General features: G+C 42.7%; 1 pseudogene; it reads left to right on the top strand.

The window, feature by feature from the left end:
* Positions 1 to 1,790: 1,790 nt before the first annotated feature.
* LOC112646061 (60S ribosomal protein L15-like) lies at positions 1,791 to 9,799 on the top strand (annotated as a pseudogene).
* The last annotated feature ends 5,452 nt before the right edge of the window (positions 9,800 to 15,251 follow it).

The raw sequence follows: 15,251 nt of genomic DNA, 5'->3' as shown, positions 1-15,251 counted from the left end.
CCCTAGATTTCTTTCGTGGCTCATAGTGAAATGCTTTTAAAATGTCAGAATCTGTTAAAATATTGGGAAATACTATTGTTCTGTAACATCAGTGAAATATTCCTCCTTCCAGTGCCTTTTTGTAAAAGATCTCTCAGAGAATTTTCTTAAATGATTAATTGTGATAATCGAGTACATATAAATAGCATATAAACTATTTGATTTCTTGGAAATGTTCTGAGTACCACTTAGGACTTACTAAAATAAAGCAGTTTGTTTGAATAAACTCCAGGCTTCCTCTTGTTAGATGTTTCCGTTTTATTCTCTTGGGGAAAAATTGCTAGGATTTTGCTCCCTCTCTCCTGCTTGATTCAGAATGTAGTTATTCAGAGCTGCTCACATACATTTTGCAGGGTCACAAAACCTGGCATGAGTTTCTTATAAAACTTTTCATGTCATGAAGCTCATTTTTAAAATAAATTTTACTTATTTATTCATACGAGACACAGAGATGGAGGCAGAGACACAGGCAGAAGGAGAAGCCGGCTCCATGCAGGGAGCCCGATATGGGACTCGATTCTGGGATCAGGCCCTGAGCTGAAGGCAGATGCTTCAACAGCTGAGCCACCCAGGAGTCCCATGAAGCTCATATTTTTATGCACATGGTTCATCATATCTGCTTATTTAGAATGACGATGTTTTATTAAAAGAGAAACTAACAATAATGTCCTAACCCCAAAGAACCATCAGGCAGTTGATCACTTTGATAGCTAATAGCCATTCACTGAGCTCCCACCCCTGCCCAGTGAAGAGACAGTGACCGCCCGTGGAACACTCTCTTAAACCTTCAGAATGATCCTGAAACACAGTGGTTCTCATTTCAGTGTTTGAGGACACAAAGATGAGATAGCATAGCCAGTAACTGGCAGAATTATGATTTAAACAGTTTGCTGAAAAAAAAAAAAAAAAAAAAAAAAAATAAACAGTTTGCTGGATGTGGTTTATTTTTCATGTTTTGTTTTGTTTTGTTTTTCCTGGTCACTTCCTTTCAAGATAGTCATTCAACATCCAGGAAGTATTCACTGGGTGCCTACTATGTACCAGGCATCCTCATAGGTGTTGGAGACAGAGCAGAAAGTAAAACCAAGCCCCAATGGCGCCTGGTTGGCTCAGGTGGTAGAGGATATGACCCTTTTTTTTTTTTTTTTTTTTTTTTTGGATATGACTCTTGATCTCAGAGTTGTGAGTTCAAGCCCCATGTGGGATGTAGAGATTACTTTCCTTAAAATAAAATCAAGCCACTATCTTTGAGCCCAGCAGTTCAGATTGGTTCCTTATTAAGTAATGAGCAAAAGAAGTGAGGTAAAAGCAGGTATGCGTGGGGAAGTGGAAAGGTCTTTGCTGTTATAAAAGTGCTGATATTTGCTTTTTGACCAGATTGTGAAAATGAGAAAGATCACAACAAAGAATTAAAGTTTTGTCTGCTAACTGCTTGGTATTGACAAGGTCTCTAAGGATTAGAGCCAGATCCCCTAACTGTGTATTGAATCTTTTCTAATCTCTGGCTGCATTGCCCAGGTCAGCCTCAGGCTTTTCTACTGATTGTCCAAGACTTAAAAACAAAAAACAAGAACAAAAAACAACTTAAATGAATCTAAAATTATGAAAATTATGCCGGGGCTATCCCATTCAGTAGCTCCTACCACACATGTGACTACTTAAAAATAATTAAAATAAATTAAAAAAAAAATCCAGTTCCTTACTCATACCAGCCACCTTTTAAGTCGTTAGTTTCTACATAGCTCACGGCTATGGCAGCGGAAGCTCAGAGAAAGGACATTTCTATCGTGGAAATATTCTGTTGGACACAAGGTATGTCACAGATGTGCTTGTGACAATTTTGCTTTTTTTTTTTTTTAAGATTTTATTTACTTATGAGAGACACAGAGAGAGAGAGAGACAGAGACAGAGACAGAGACACAGGCAGAGGGAGAAGCAGGCTCCTCAAGGGGAGCCCAACTCAGGACTCAATCCCGGGACTCCAGGATCACGCCCTGGGCCAAAGGCAGGCCCTAAACTGCTGAACCACCCAGGGATCCCTGACAATTTTGCTTCTTCAGGATATGAAGACCTTTAACATATTGGAGTGCATGACTTTAATTGTAACCCTCCCCCCCCATCAAACTAAGACAAAAACACTATTCTCTTGAAGTGAGGAGGAAAGGGATCACCAGTTTGCACATGATTTTCTGTAAGCTGTTGCTCTACAAGAAGGGATTGTCTTAGTCTCTTACTTTTTATTGTATTCATGAGTGTATTAGGGTTTTGTGGAGAAACTGAATCAATAGCGTACAGAGGCATAAAAGAGATTTATGATGGGAATTGGCTTATGCAACCATGGAGGCTGAGACATGCCACGATATGCTGCTCTCTGCAAGCTGGAGAAAACCAGGAGAGCCAGTGATAGAACACTCCAAGACCAGAACACTCAGAGACCAGAAGCAGGAGCCCTGGGATCTGAGGACAAGAGAAGATGCATGTCACAGCTCAAGAAGAGAGAATTTGTGAAGTGCCTGGGTGGCTCAGTTGGTTAAGCATCTGCCTTCAGTTCCTGTCATCGTCTTAGGGTCCTGGGATCCAGCCCTGCAGCGGGCTCCCTGCTCTCTGGGGAGTCTGCTTCTCCCTCTTCCTCTGCCCTCCTCTCCACTCCTGTGCTCTCCCTTACATAAATAAATAAAGTCTTAAAAAAAAAAAAAAGAATTTGCCCTTTCTCTGCCTTTTTGTTCTATTCAGGCCCATGCTGCCTGCCCACATTGGTTTGGGAAGATCTTTATTAGTCTATTGATTCAAATGCTAATCTCTTGGGAAACACCCTTACCAGACACACCCAGAAATAATGTCCTGCCAACTCTGGGCATCCTTAGTCCCGTCCAGTTGACACATAAAATGAACCATCACAGCGAAGCACTTCATGACCCCGAGATCAAGAGTCCTGTGCTCTACTGATTGAGCCAGTCAGGCTTCCCTCTCTGAAAGGAAGATGTGAAAATTTAACACAGTGGCAACTACATGGAAGTTCCGTGACACAAGTTCTAGTGGCATCCTCTCTGTCTTTATATGATTCTGTATATTTAAAAATATGTTTTAAAATGTAGAACCCGTGGACCCTCTCAGTTAAGTCCTAACCATTTTATTGTCCTGTGGCAATTGGTTTTAAAGTCTCTTTCAGGGATCCCTGGGTGGCGCAGCGGTTTGGCGCCTACCTTTGGCCCAGGGCGCGATCCTGGAGACCTGGGATCGAATCCCACGTCAGGCTCCCGGTGCATGGAGCCTGCTTCTCCCTCTGCCTATGTCTCTGCCCCTCTCTCTCTCTCTCTCTCTCTGTGTGACTATCATAAAAAAAAAAAAAAAAAAAAAAAAAAAGTCTCTTTCAACCCCGCACCTTTTGAAAAACTGTCACCTATAAGACTGTCGCCCTGGCTGGTGATTTTAGGGAAGAAGGGTGCACTGTGATTTAGCACACTCCCAAGCAAAAACAGACACAGGTTGAAAGCCTGACTTTGGCCCTGGTCATGGGACTTGAAATGATTCATGAGAACATCCTGTATGGCCCCTCTCTAGAGCCACTTGGGGACTCAAGCCGTGAGAGAGGACAGCCTGAGGAATTGAGGCAGGTCTTGGAAACAGTTGTCTCCCTAGACCTGTGGGTTTTACCAAGGAATCCTTGAGCTCCTTCCAACGTCCAGGCTGGCCTCCCCCTTGTTACCTCCAAAAATAGGATTTGGAACTTATTCCCCATGTGACCTAATGCGTGTCACACTCGTGGGCAGGAAGTGAATGCTTTCCTGCTAGGCCTGCACCATCCCCGGGAGATGGTCTGAGAAGGCATGCCTTCCTTCTCTGTCCTCCTTTACAACAGAATGTCAGCACACATAATGTGAGACTGCTTTCTTCAGTCTGAAAACATAGCATGTTCTTGAAAACTACAGCAGAAGATGTTAGATTGGCTGGATTTGTTTGATCCGGGGTGCCAATGCTTCATAGACAAAGTATGGTCAGCTATTAGTAATCATGCTGTCCATCCCCTTGACCCCTGTTCTGGGATCTGTGGGGCTCATAAAAGTGGTGAGGTTGGCTCATTGGGGAAACACTCACATCCTCTAAACAATCAGACCAGACAACAGAATTTGGCTCGTTGACCCAACGTGTGGTTGAGAATCCTACGCTGCATTGAATCAGGCAGGCCACGGCTTGAAATGTTTGCAATAGTAATTTGGGGTTCCCAGGATTTGGAATAAGAATCTGATGTCCTCATTTCACTATGGCTGCATGTCAGGGTCTAAGGATAGAAGGTGAGCAGGACTCAAGATGGTCTGGAGCATCCACGAGTTGGGGAGAAGAGTAACACCCAAACCCAACATCACCCAAACACTGTCCTTATGTATTGAGATCTCTCATAACAGTGTCCTATACTTACTGTCCCCGAACTGTACTCTTACAAATGGTTAATTTTATATGAGGTGTATTTTATTACAAAAAAAGAAAAAAAAAACTTTAAAAAAGACTTAAGGAGAAATGACCAAGGCTGTGGAGTCTTGTGAGACCCAGCCAGGTGAAATGCCCAGTGGCCCCAGGCTGTCTTTCTTACTTGGTTATAGGAGGACCTCTGTGCCTGCCCTGTGTCTGGCTCTCTTATTCCTGAGAGTGGAGTGACTACCCTGTTTCTCCAGCTATAGACCTTAACCCCCTGTATGGACTGAATTGTGTGTGCCACTAACTCCACCCTCACCCCACCCCATTCATAGGTTGAAGCCCTAATCCCTGATATGATGATATTTGGAAATAGGGACTTTAGGAGGTAGTTATTTTTAGATGAGTTCAGGAGGGTGAGGCCCCCACACTGGGATTAGTGTCTTTATAAGAAGAGGAAGAGGGGCATCTGGCTAGCTCAGTCAGTTAAGTGTCTGCCTTCAGTTCAGGTCATGATCTCAGGGTCCTGGGATCGAGACCTGCATTGGGCTCCTGGCTTGGTGGAAGCCTGCTTCTCCCTCTCCTTCTGCCTGCCACTCCCCCTGCTCATGCTCTCTCTCTGCCAAATAAATTAAGCTCTCTCTCTAAAAAAAAAAAAAAAAAAAGAAGAAGAAGAAGAAGAAGAAGAAGAAGAGGAGGAAGAGACCAGAGAGCACTCTGTTTCTCTGCCATGTGAGGACACAGCAAGTAGGTGGCCATCTATAAGCCAGGAAGACAGCCCTCACCAAGAGCCAAACCTCCTGGCACCTTGATCTTGACTTGGATCCTCCAGAACAGTGAGAAATAAATGTCTGTGGTTCAAGCCATCTGGTCTGTGGTGTTTTGTTCTAACAGCCCAGGATGAAGAAGGTACCCTCAGAGCCAAGGGGTGTTTGACCCAGAGGAATGTCTGCAGACCTGAGGCCCCCACCTCTGACCCTCCACTGCTCAGATGGAAGGTTACCTGTAGTGCTGGTCAGTACTTCTTAGAGAACCTGCCCCAAAAGTGCCAAGAAAATCTACTGGGCTGCTCCAAAGGCCCATAGGGAGAATCAGAGAGAAAACATTGCCACACACACTGACATGACCACCTTTTCTCTATATGAACTTTACAGCCTAGAGGAGGGAAGGGAACTAATGTGGCCTGGCATTCGTATGTGGATGTCGCTCTCTTTTTGGGGGTGATGAAAATGTTCTAAACTTGATTGTGGTGGTGCTTGCACAACCCTGTGAATATTTGAATCCATAAAATTGTACACTTCATCTTAATTTATTTATTTATTTATTTATTTATTTAGTAATCTCTATGCCTGACCTGGGGCTCAAACTCACAACCCCAAGATCAAGAGTCACATGCTCTTCTGACTGAGCCAGACAGGCACTCCAAATTATATACTCTGCATGGATGGGTTGTGTGGCGCATAAGTTGTATCTCAATTAAGCTATTTAAGTGTAACCAGTATTTTAGGGCAGCCTGGGTGGCTCAGTGGTTTAGCACCGCCTTCGGCCCAGAGCATGGTCCTGGAGACCGGGGACCGAGTCCCACATCGGGCTTCCTGCATGGAGCCTGCTTCTCCCTCTGCCTGTATCTGTCTCTGTCTATGTCTCTCTCTCCTCTCTGTCTCTCATGAATAAATAAAATCTTTCAAAAAAAAGTGCAACCAGTATTTCTATGCCAGTTAAGGGGAGAAATAAAGGGAATAATGGGATGGGAGCTAGGGAAGCCAAAGTTACAGACAGATGTACCACAATCAGGGGTTCTTATGTGGAATTGAGGGGTAGCTACGGGCATTTAGAAATGTGGGTGTTGGTTGGTTAACTCCATGACTTGGGAAGTGCCATTGGCATTGATGGGGTGAGAGCCAGAGAAGCTAAACGTCCTGTAATGCCTACATCAGTTCTGCCCACTAAGAGTTTTCCTATCTACTGGCACCCCCCTTTCCAATCCCCTCCTTCCAACCAAAAAACTCTGCTCAGGGGAGATTTTTTGATGTTAACGTTTATGTATTTTAATACTTTTCTACACAAGACTTTGAAAAGCTCCGTTGCATTTTTGCAACCATAGGAATAAATTTCACTTCAGCTTTTATGCCCACAGCTTTATGAGGTATAACTGACAAATAAAATGGTAAGATATTTAAAGTATACATCATGACAATTTCATATATATATAATATATAGTTCACCCTCCCATCTAGTTCATTAAGATATCCATCACTGGGGACGCCTGAGTGTCTCAGCAGTTGAGCACCTCCCTTCAGCCCAGGGCATGATCCTGGGGTCCTGGGATCGAGTCCCACATGGGGCTCCCTGCATGGAGACTGCTTCTCTCTCTGCCTGTGTCTCTGTCTCTGTCTCTCTCTGTCTCTCATGAATAAATAAAATAAAATAAAATAGGGCAGCCCCGGTGGCGCAGCAGTTTAGCACTGCCTACAGCCCAGGGCATGATCCTGGAGACCCTGGATCGAGTCACACGTCAGGCTCTCTGCATGGAGCCTGCTTCTCCCTCTGCCTGTGTCTCTGCCTCTCTCTCTCTGTCTCTATGAATAAATAAATAAAATCTTTAAAAAAAAAAAAATAAATAAAATAAAATAAAATAAAATAAAATAAAATAAAATAAAATAAAATAAAAAGATATCCATCACCATATATAATGTTTGGTGAGAACATTTAAGTTTTACTTTCTTAGTGAATTTCAATTATAAGATATAGTACTATCAACTATATTCACCTTATTTACCTTAGATTCCCAGACCTTATTTATCTGAGAGCTGAAAGTTTGTACCTTTTTTTTTTTAATTTTTATTTATTTATGATAGTCACACACAGAGAGAGAGAGGCAGAGACACAGGCAGAGGCAGAAGCAGGCTCCATGCACCGGGAGCCCGACGTGGGATTCGATCCCGGGTCTCCAGGATCGCGCCCTGGGCCAAAGGCAGGCGCCAAACCGCTGCGCCACCCTGTACCCTTTTTTTTACTAACCTCTCACTATTCCTGCCCCCTGCCAAGCCAGCCTCTGCCAACCACTTTTCTACTTTTCTGTTTAAGGTTTTTTTTGTTGTTTTTTTTTTTTAGATTCCATACACAAGTGATGACACACAGTGTTTATCTTTGTCTGTCTGGTTTATTTCACTCAGCATAATGCTCTCAAGCTACATCCATGTTTCACAAGTGGCAGGATTTCCCTCTTTCCATTGTATGTATGTATATGTACCTCACATCTTCTTTATCCATCCATCCGCTGATGGACATGTAGATTGCTTTCATTTCTTGGCAATTGTGAATAATACTGCAATGAGCACAGGGGTGTAGATATCTCTTCAATATCCTGTTTTCATTTCCTTTGGGTGTATACCCAGCAGTGGGAGTGCTGGATCATATGGTGGTTCTATTTTAGTCTTTTGAGGAATTTCCATACTGTTTTTCTTAGTGGCTGCACTAATTTACATTCCCACAAACAGAGCAGGAAGATTCCCTTTTACCCACATCCTTGCTAAGGCTTGTTGCTCTTATCTCTTGTGTTTTGGATGGCTGCCATTCTAATAGGTGTGAGGTGAGATTTCATTGTGGTTTTGGTTTGCATTTTTTTTTAAGTTTTTTTATTTAAGTCATCTCTATACCCAGCGTGGAGCTCAAACTCATGACATTGAGATCTAGAGTCACATGCTCTTCCTACCCAGCCAGCCAGGTGCCCTGGTTTGCATTTCTTTGATGATGAGTATTGTTGAGCACCTTTTCATGTACCTGTTGGCCACTTGTCTGTCTCCTTTGGAAAAATGTCTCTGCAGTTTTTTCTGTCCAGTTTTAAATTGGGTTTGTTTGCCCATTGAGTTCTATGGGTTCTTTGTAGCATTGGGATATTAACAACCTCTTATCAGATGCATGATTTGCAAATTTTTTTCCCATTAAAGGTGGCCTTTTCATTTTACTGATGGTTTCCTTTGCTATGCAGAACATTTTTAGCATGATGGAGTCTATTTTTGCTTTCGTTGCCTTAGCTTTTGGTACCCTACATCCGCTTTTGATTCTTACTCTGGATCAAACTAAGTAAGCCAAGAGCTGGTCTGTTCCTCAGCCCAGAGGTCCTCACTTCTCTGGGATCTGTTGCCTTTGGTTTCTTCTGTGGGAGCTTGCCCAGGTTTTGCTATTTGTTTAGAGGTTATTTTTAGCTGGCTAGACGTTTGGAGGTAAATCTTTTGGGTACTTGCATGGCATTATATTTTTTTAAATGATCATGACTATTTTAAACTGAGTGAGTATAAGTTTGAAGGCAGAAACATTTCCTTTTTAAGGCGCCGTTTCTCTAGCAGTTAGGAAAACTAATCCAAAAGATTAGCAAAAATAGCCTCTTGTTAAATAGCTTGAATCTGGAGGAAATGTTGGCATTTCTTCTGTTCAATGAACCCTTCTGGGGTGAGAGAAAGAAAGAAGAAAGGCCGAGGATTGCTGTGAATCTCTGTAGTTAGTGAAGTCCTTCCTGGAACCAAGATTTCTTTTGTTTAAAACCAGGAAGCTTACTGTCTGTCATCAGTGATAAACAATATATACCTGACCCAAAAATATGGCACCAAAATTTTAAGTTAAAGCAATAGTCTACTGGGGAGAAAAGCCCTTTCGATTTGGGGGCAATTATCAGCTCACAGGTAAGCCAGGATAGGTGCTTACAGGTATACCAAGGAGCTGTGGAGGAAGAACAAGTCCAATGGAATGCACTTTTTTTCTTTGGATGCACTGCTGGCAGTACCAGCTCTCTGGCAGTACCAGCTCTCTGCACTCCATGGGATGCCCCATGCAACCTGGCCTGAAAAAGCATGCAGACTGAGGTACAAGACCAAGCAAGGTTATGTCATATACTGGATCCGTGTGCCACATAGTGGCTGCAAACACCCACTGCCTAAGGCTGCAGCAAGACTGTCCATCATGGTGTCAACCAGCTCAAGTTTGCCCAAAGCCTACAGTCTATAGCAGAGGAATGAGCTGGACGCCACTGTGGCCACTGTGGCTCTTATGGTCTTGAATTCTTACTAGGTTGGCAGAGATTCCACATACACATTCTTTGAGGTTATCCTCATTGATCCATTCTATAAAGCTATCAGAAGAAATCCCGACCCCCAGTGGATCGCCAAACCAGTTCATGAGCACAGGGAGACCTGAGGGCTGATATCTGCAAGCCGAGAGAATGTGGCCTTGGAAAGCATCCCTAGTTCCGGCACACCATTGGTGGTTCTTGCAGGGAGCATGGAGAAGGAGGGATCCTCTCCTGCTCCACCTTGCCGCTAATATAATTAATGTTTGTGAAATTCTTACCTAATAAACAATTTAGGACAGTCATGTCTGTTTAAAAGTGTTCTTTAATTTGTCTGCTAAAATGAGTTGCCTGCAGATTGTCCCATAAATGCACTGTCAAATGATGGAAATTGAACTGCTATAATGTTGGAAGACTGTAAGGGTAGGTAGGGTGCCTGGCTCAGTCAGAAGGGCAACATGACTATCAATCTTGGGGTTGTGAGTTTGAGCCCTACGTTGGGTATAGAAATTACTTAAAAAAATAAAATCTTAAAAAAAAAGACAAAATGCTGTTTGGTACAATAGGTGTAAAATAAATTCTATAAAAGTGAAATGTAGAAGCTAGCCCTGTAGGGCCCCTGGGTGGCTCAGTGGTTGAGTGTCTGTCTTTGGCTCAGGTCGTGATCCTAGGTCCTGGGATTGACTCCTGCATCGCATCGGGCTCCCTGCAGGGAACCTACTTTTCCCCTCTGCCTATGTCTCTGCCTCTCTCTCTGTGTCTCTGATGAATAAATAAATAAAATCTTAAAAAAAAAAAAAAGCTAGCTATGTAGATTTGTTGGTGCATGAGTTGGAACCTGTAGCTTCACTAGGGTGATGTAATGCATAAAGCTCTGCTGCTTTACTCTCAAATGGCTGTTTTTAGGGGTTTGATAAGAACAAGCATATTGCTTCGGATTTTGTTTGGAAATGTGAAGAATATCCTAATCTTTTATCATGATCATATGCAGAATAATAAAGTTAACAAGGTAGGGGCACATTTTTAGGTTGAATCCAATATTCCATTTATGTAACTGCTGCTTCTGAAAGAGTAGTTTAAAAGAATGCCACCATTTTAAGGAGAATTGAATAAATCTGTTGCTAGATGGTTCTCTTACAAATGAAAATAAATCCTGTTTGGGGATCCCTGGGTGGCTCAGTGGTTTAGCACCTGCCTTCAGCCCAGGACGTGATCCTGGAGTCCCGAGATCGAGTTCTGCATGAGGCTCCTGCATGGAGCCTGCTTCTCCCTCTGCCTGTGTCTCTGCCTCTCTCTCTCTCTCTCTCTGGGTCTCTCATGAATAAATAAATAAAATCTTTAAAAAAAAAGAAAAGAAAAGAAATCCTTTTTAACCTAAGCTAGAAAGAACCTAAGAAAGAAAGGAAGGAAGGAAGGAAGAGAGAAAGAAAGTCTGTTAACATCTTTGGGTCAACTCTGTGTGTCCCTGGTTTATTTCGGTGGATTTAATTTGTTTCTGCATGTTTGGGAATCAATAGGTCCTGAGGTTCTCCTCACAGCTTTAGGGGTAGGGATCTCAGCCTCCCTGAACCCTGGCAGCCACTGACAGGCCCAGAAGCAGGCTTTGTCTTCAAAGGTTGTAGGTAAACAGAGTATTTCCATTTGGGAAGTGTTTGAAGTTGTTTTTTAACTTAAAACAGCCTTGAGGGGGACGCCTGGGTGGCTCAGCAGTTAACCGTCTGCCTTCAGCCCAGGGCGTGATCCTGGAGACCTGGGATTGAGTCCCACATCGGGCTCCCTGAATGGAGCCTGCTTTTCCCTCTGCCTGTGTCTCTGCCTCTCTCTGTGTGTGTCTCTAATGAATAAATAAATAAAATCTAAAAAAAAAAAAAAAAAGCTTTGAAAAAAAATTATGCCGAGTGAAATAAGCCAGACACACAATCATACAATTGTATGATTCTAATTCTGTAAGGGACCTAGAGTAGCCAAAGCTATAGAGACAGAGAGTAGAAGGGTGGGTGCCAAGGGCTGGGGGAAGGGACGGGGTCAGTGTTGGATGGGACAGAGTTTCAGGTTGAGAAGATGGAAAAGTTCTGGAGATGGGTGGTGATGATGGTTGCACACCAATGTGAATATGCTTCATGCCCTTGAACTAGACACTTAAAACTGGTTAAAATGATAAATTGTGTGTTTTCTATATTCTGTAACACACAAATGCACCATTAAGCAATAGAAAGCTCCATGGGCAGAGGGCTCAGTAGAAAGATTTGGGAGTCATTCAGACCAGGGTTTGAATCCCACCTCCACCATATACTGCTGCTGTGTGACCCTGGGAAGGCATGTAAACTCTGATCCTCAGCTACCTTCTTTTTCATTTTTTTAAAAGATCTTGTTTATCTTGTTTTATTTATTTATTTTAAAGATTGATGTATTGACTCATGAGACACAGAGAGAGAGAGAGAGGCAGAGACATAGGCAGAGGCAAACAGGCTCCCCCCAGAGAGCCCAATGTGGGACTCGATCACAGGACCCTGGGATCACAGCCTGAGCCAAAGGCAGATGCACAACTGCTGTGCCACTCAGGTGTCCCAAGATTTTGTTTATTTTAGGGGGAGAGAGGGGGAAAGAGCATGCATGAACAGGGAGAGGGGCAGAGGGAGAAGGAGAAAATCCCAAGCCGACTCCACACTGAGTGTGGAGCCCAATGTGGGGCTCAGATTTCATGACCCTGAGATCATGACCTGAACTGAAACTAAGAGTTGGACATTCAACCAACGAGCCACCCAGGCACCCCTACTTTATTTATAAAAGGTGTTAATAATGTCTATGTTGTTAGGGGTATTATGGAGGATCTTATGTACTAAAGCATGCAAAGTACTTTGTCCTGTGCTTGCATACAGCTGACACCCAACAAATGGTAGTTACAATAGGGAATAGAGTCATTGTGTACTTGAGAGCTTAAATTCATTAAAATACTACTCAGTAACAGTTTAAAAGAATAACTGGGTCTAGTAACGTTAACATTCCTTTTGTTTTAAACTTTCTAGCTAGCAGTATGGTTAAAATTAAGATTAAAAACTGGGGTACCTGGCTGGCTCAATCAGTGGTGCATGTGGCTCTTGATCTCTGGGTCTTGAGTTCAAGCCCTGTGTTGGGTATAGAGCTTACTTAAAAAAACAACTAATTTTTGGCCTCATAGTTGCTAATTCTTTTTTTTTTCATAGTTGCTAATTCTAAGTGCAGATATGTCCTAAATATTGTATATGTACCATGGAGGCACCAGGGAGGGTTATTTGATGGCTAAGGTTCAAATCTGGTTATTGGCAAGATCATCAGCATTGGTGGTTAAAGAGAACATTCCATGAGGGAAAATATGTGCAACAAGTACATTCTGTAGAGAAAGATTTAAAAGTGAAAATAAAAAGCTTATGTAGCTTTTTGATATCTGAGTGCCTACTGGGGTAAGTGTGTAGGTTCTCACATTAGGCTGCTTAGCGGGTGGCCTAGCTCCATCCCTGCCGAGCTATGGACAATTGTGGTGTTCAAGACTGGGGACAACTCACAAATGGGTTTAAAGAAGGTTCATTGAATTTATTTGGACAGTAACTTTGAGGTGTGCTGGGAGACCTGAAAACTACTTAACATGGCACTTGTGGGTTTTTTAAAAATATCTTTTCTTTATTCATTTGAGAGACAGAGACAGTGAGGATGAGCAGGGAGAGGGGCAGAGGGAAAGGAAGAAAGAGACTCTGCTGAGCTGGAAGCTCAATGTAGGACTTGATCCCAGGACCCTGAGATCATGACCTGAGCTGCAGGCAGATGCTTAACCAGCTGAGCCACCCAGGCACTCCCTTTGGCTAAGTTATTAAATATCCATGCTCTGCCTGCTAGATTTTGGGTCCCTCTGCTTTCCTCATTTGACCAGCTACCTTAGCAAACAGAATTCAACTTTTTTTTTTTTTTAAGATTTTATTTATTTATTTGTAAAAAACACAGAGAGAGGCAGAGGGAGAAGCAGGCTTCCTCCTGGGAGCCCAATGTGAGACTCGATCCCTGGACCCCGGGATCACAACCTGAGCCAAAGGCAAATGCTGAACCACTGAGCCACCCAGGCACCCCCAGAATTCAACTTTTTTTAAAAGATTTTATTTATTAAAAAATAGATTTTATTTATTTATTCATGAGAGACAGAGAGAGAGAGAGAGAGAGAGAGAGAAAGAGAGAGATTGAGAGGGGCAGACATAGGCAGAGGGAGAAGCAGGCTCCATGCAGGGAGCCCGAAGTGGGACTCAATCTCGGGTCTCTAGGATCAGGTCCCTGGGCTGAAGGTGGCGCTAAACTGCTGAGCCACCCAGGCTGCCCCAGAATTCAACTTTTAATAAATTATCAGTTCAGTCGATCTATTACTATTTCCATTTTGCATTTCAAATAAAACTAGAAGGTGAAAGACATTAATTTATACTGAGCTTTAATGTCAAGGCTAAAGGCATGTGTTTTTTTGTTGTTTTTTGTTTTTTGTTTTTTTGGTTAAAGGCATGTGTTTAATTTCAGTTTGGAAGGATTGAGACATGAACATATGCCTCCCTTAAACAAAAAAAAATTTTTTTTCTCTTGTCCACAAAGCATCTTCTTTTTTTTAAATGGGGTTTTCTTCTTTTTTTTTTTTTTTTTAATACTTTGTTATTTATTCATAAGAGACACAGAGACAGAAGCAGAGACACAGGCAGAGGGAGAAGCAGGTTCCCCTCTGGGAGTCCGATGTGGGACTGATCTTAGGACCCCAGGATCATGACCTGAGCCAAAGGCAGAGTCTCAACCATTGAGCCACCCAGGTGCCCCTACAAAGCATCTTTTCAACTGATTGTGATACTCAGATTAATTTGCTTACCAAAGTATATTTCCATACATCGTTATTTAAAATATTTTTTAAAAGATTTTATTCATTTATTCATGAGAGACACAGAGAGAGAGAGAGAGAGAGAGAGAGAGGCAGAGACACAGGCAGAGGGAGAAGCAGGCCCCATGCAGGGAGCCTGACTGGGTACTCCGGGATCACGCCCTGGGCCGAAGGCAGACGCCCAACCGCTGAGCCATCCAGGCGTCCTAATAAGACCATTGTTATTTTAGTCAACTCCCCAGTATTTTATTCTCAGCCATGCAAAATATTTGTGTTTTTTTTTTTTAACTTTCTCTGATTTCAGTTGCATAAACTATATGTACCAATGGTTCTCAAGCTAGACTGGTCATAAAAGCCACTAGAAATATGTAATAGCCACGCAGATGGCCAAGATAGCCCAATTTAGAAAGGCTGGCTAGAATCTGCATCTTTTCATGCACCAATGTGGTTTATAGATAAGACTTTGTGAAATAGTGGTGTATACAGATGTCCTGGGTTAGCCAGTAAAAATCGATCAGGTTGGATGGCGGAACTTTTTTTGACATACCAACTTGAAAGACTTGTTGAAAATAATTCATTAGGGGCACCTGGGTGGTTCAGTCAGTTAAGTGTCTACCTTTCGCTCAGGTCATGATCTCACGGTCCTGGGATAGAGCCCCATGTTGGGCTCTGCACTCAGTAGGGAGTCTGTTTCTCCCTCTACACCCCTGCTCATGCTCTCTCTCTCTTTCTCTCAAATAATTAATATCTTTAAAAAAAAGAAAGGAAAGAAACTACCAGACTATTCTTCCAGAATAACTATGCCATTTCATTCCTACCAACACTGTATGTATGCATGATCCAATTTTTCCATATCATTGA

This window comes from Canis lupus, chromosome 6, assembly GCF_003254725.2.
Source record: "Canis lupus dingo isolate Sandy chromosome 6, ASM325472v2, whole genome shotgun sequence".
Taxonomy (NCBI): domain Eukaryota; kingdom Metazoa; phylum Chordata; class Mammalia; order Carnivora; family Canidae; genus Canis; species Canis lupus.
The sequence above is the reverse complement of the archived record's forward strand: the minus strand, read 5'-3'. Positions and strand labels throughout refer to the sequence as shown.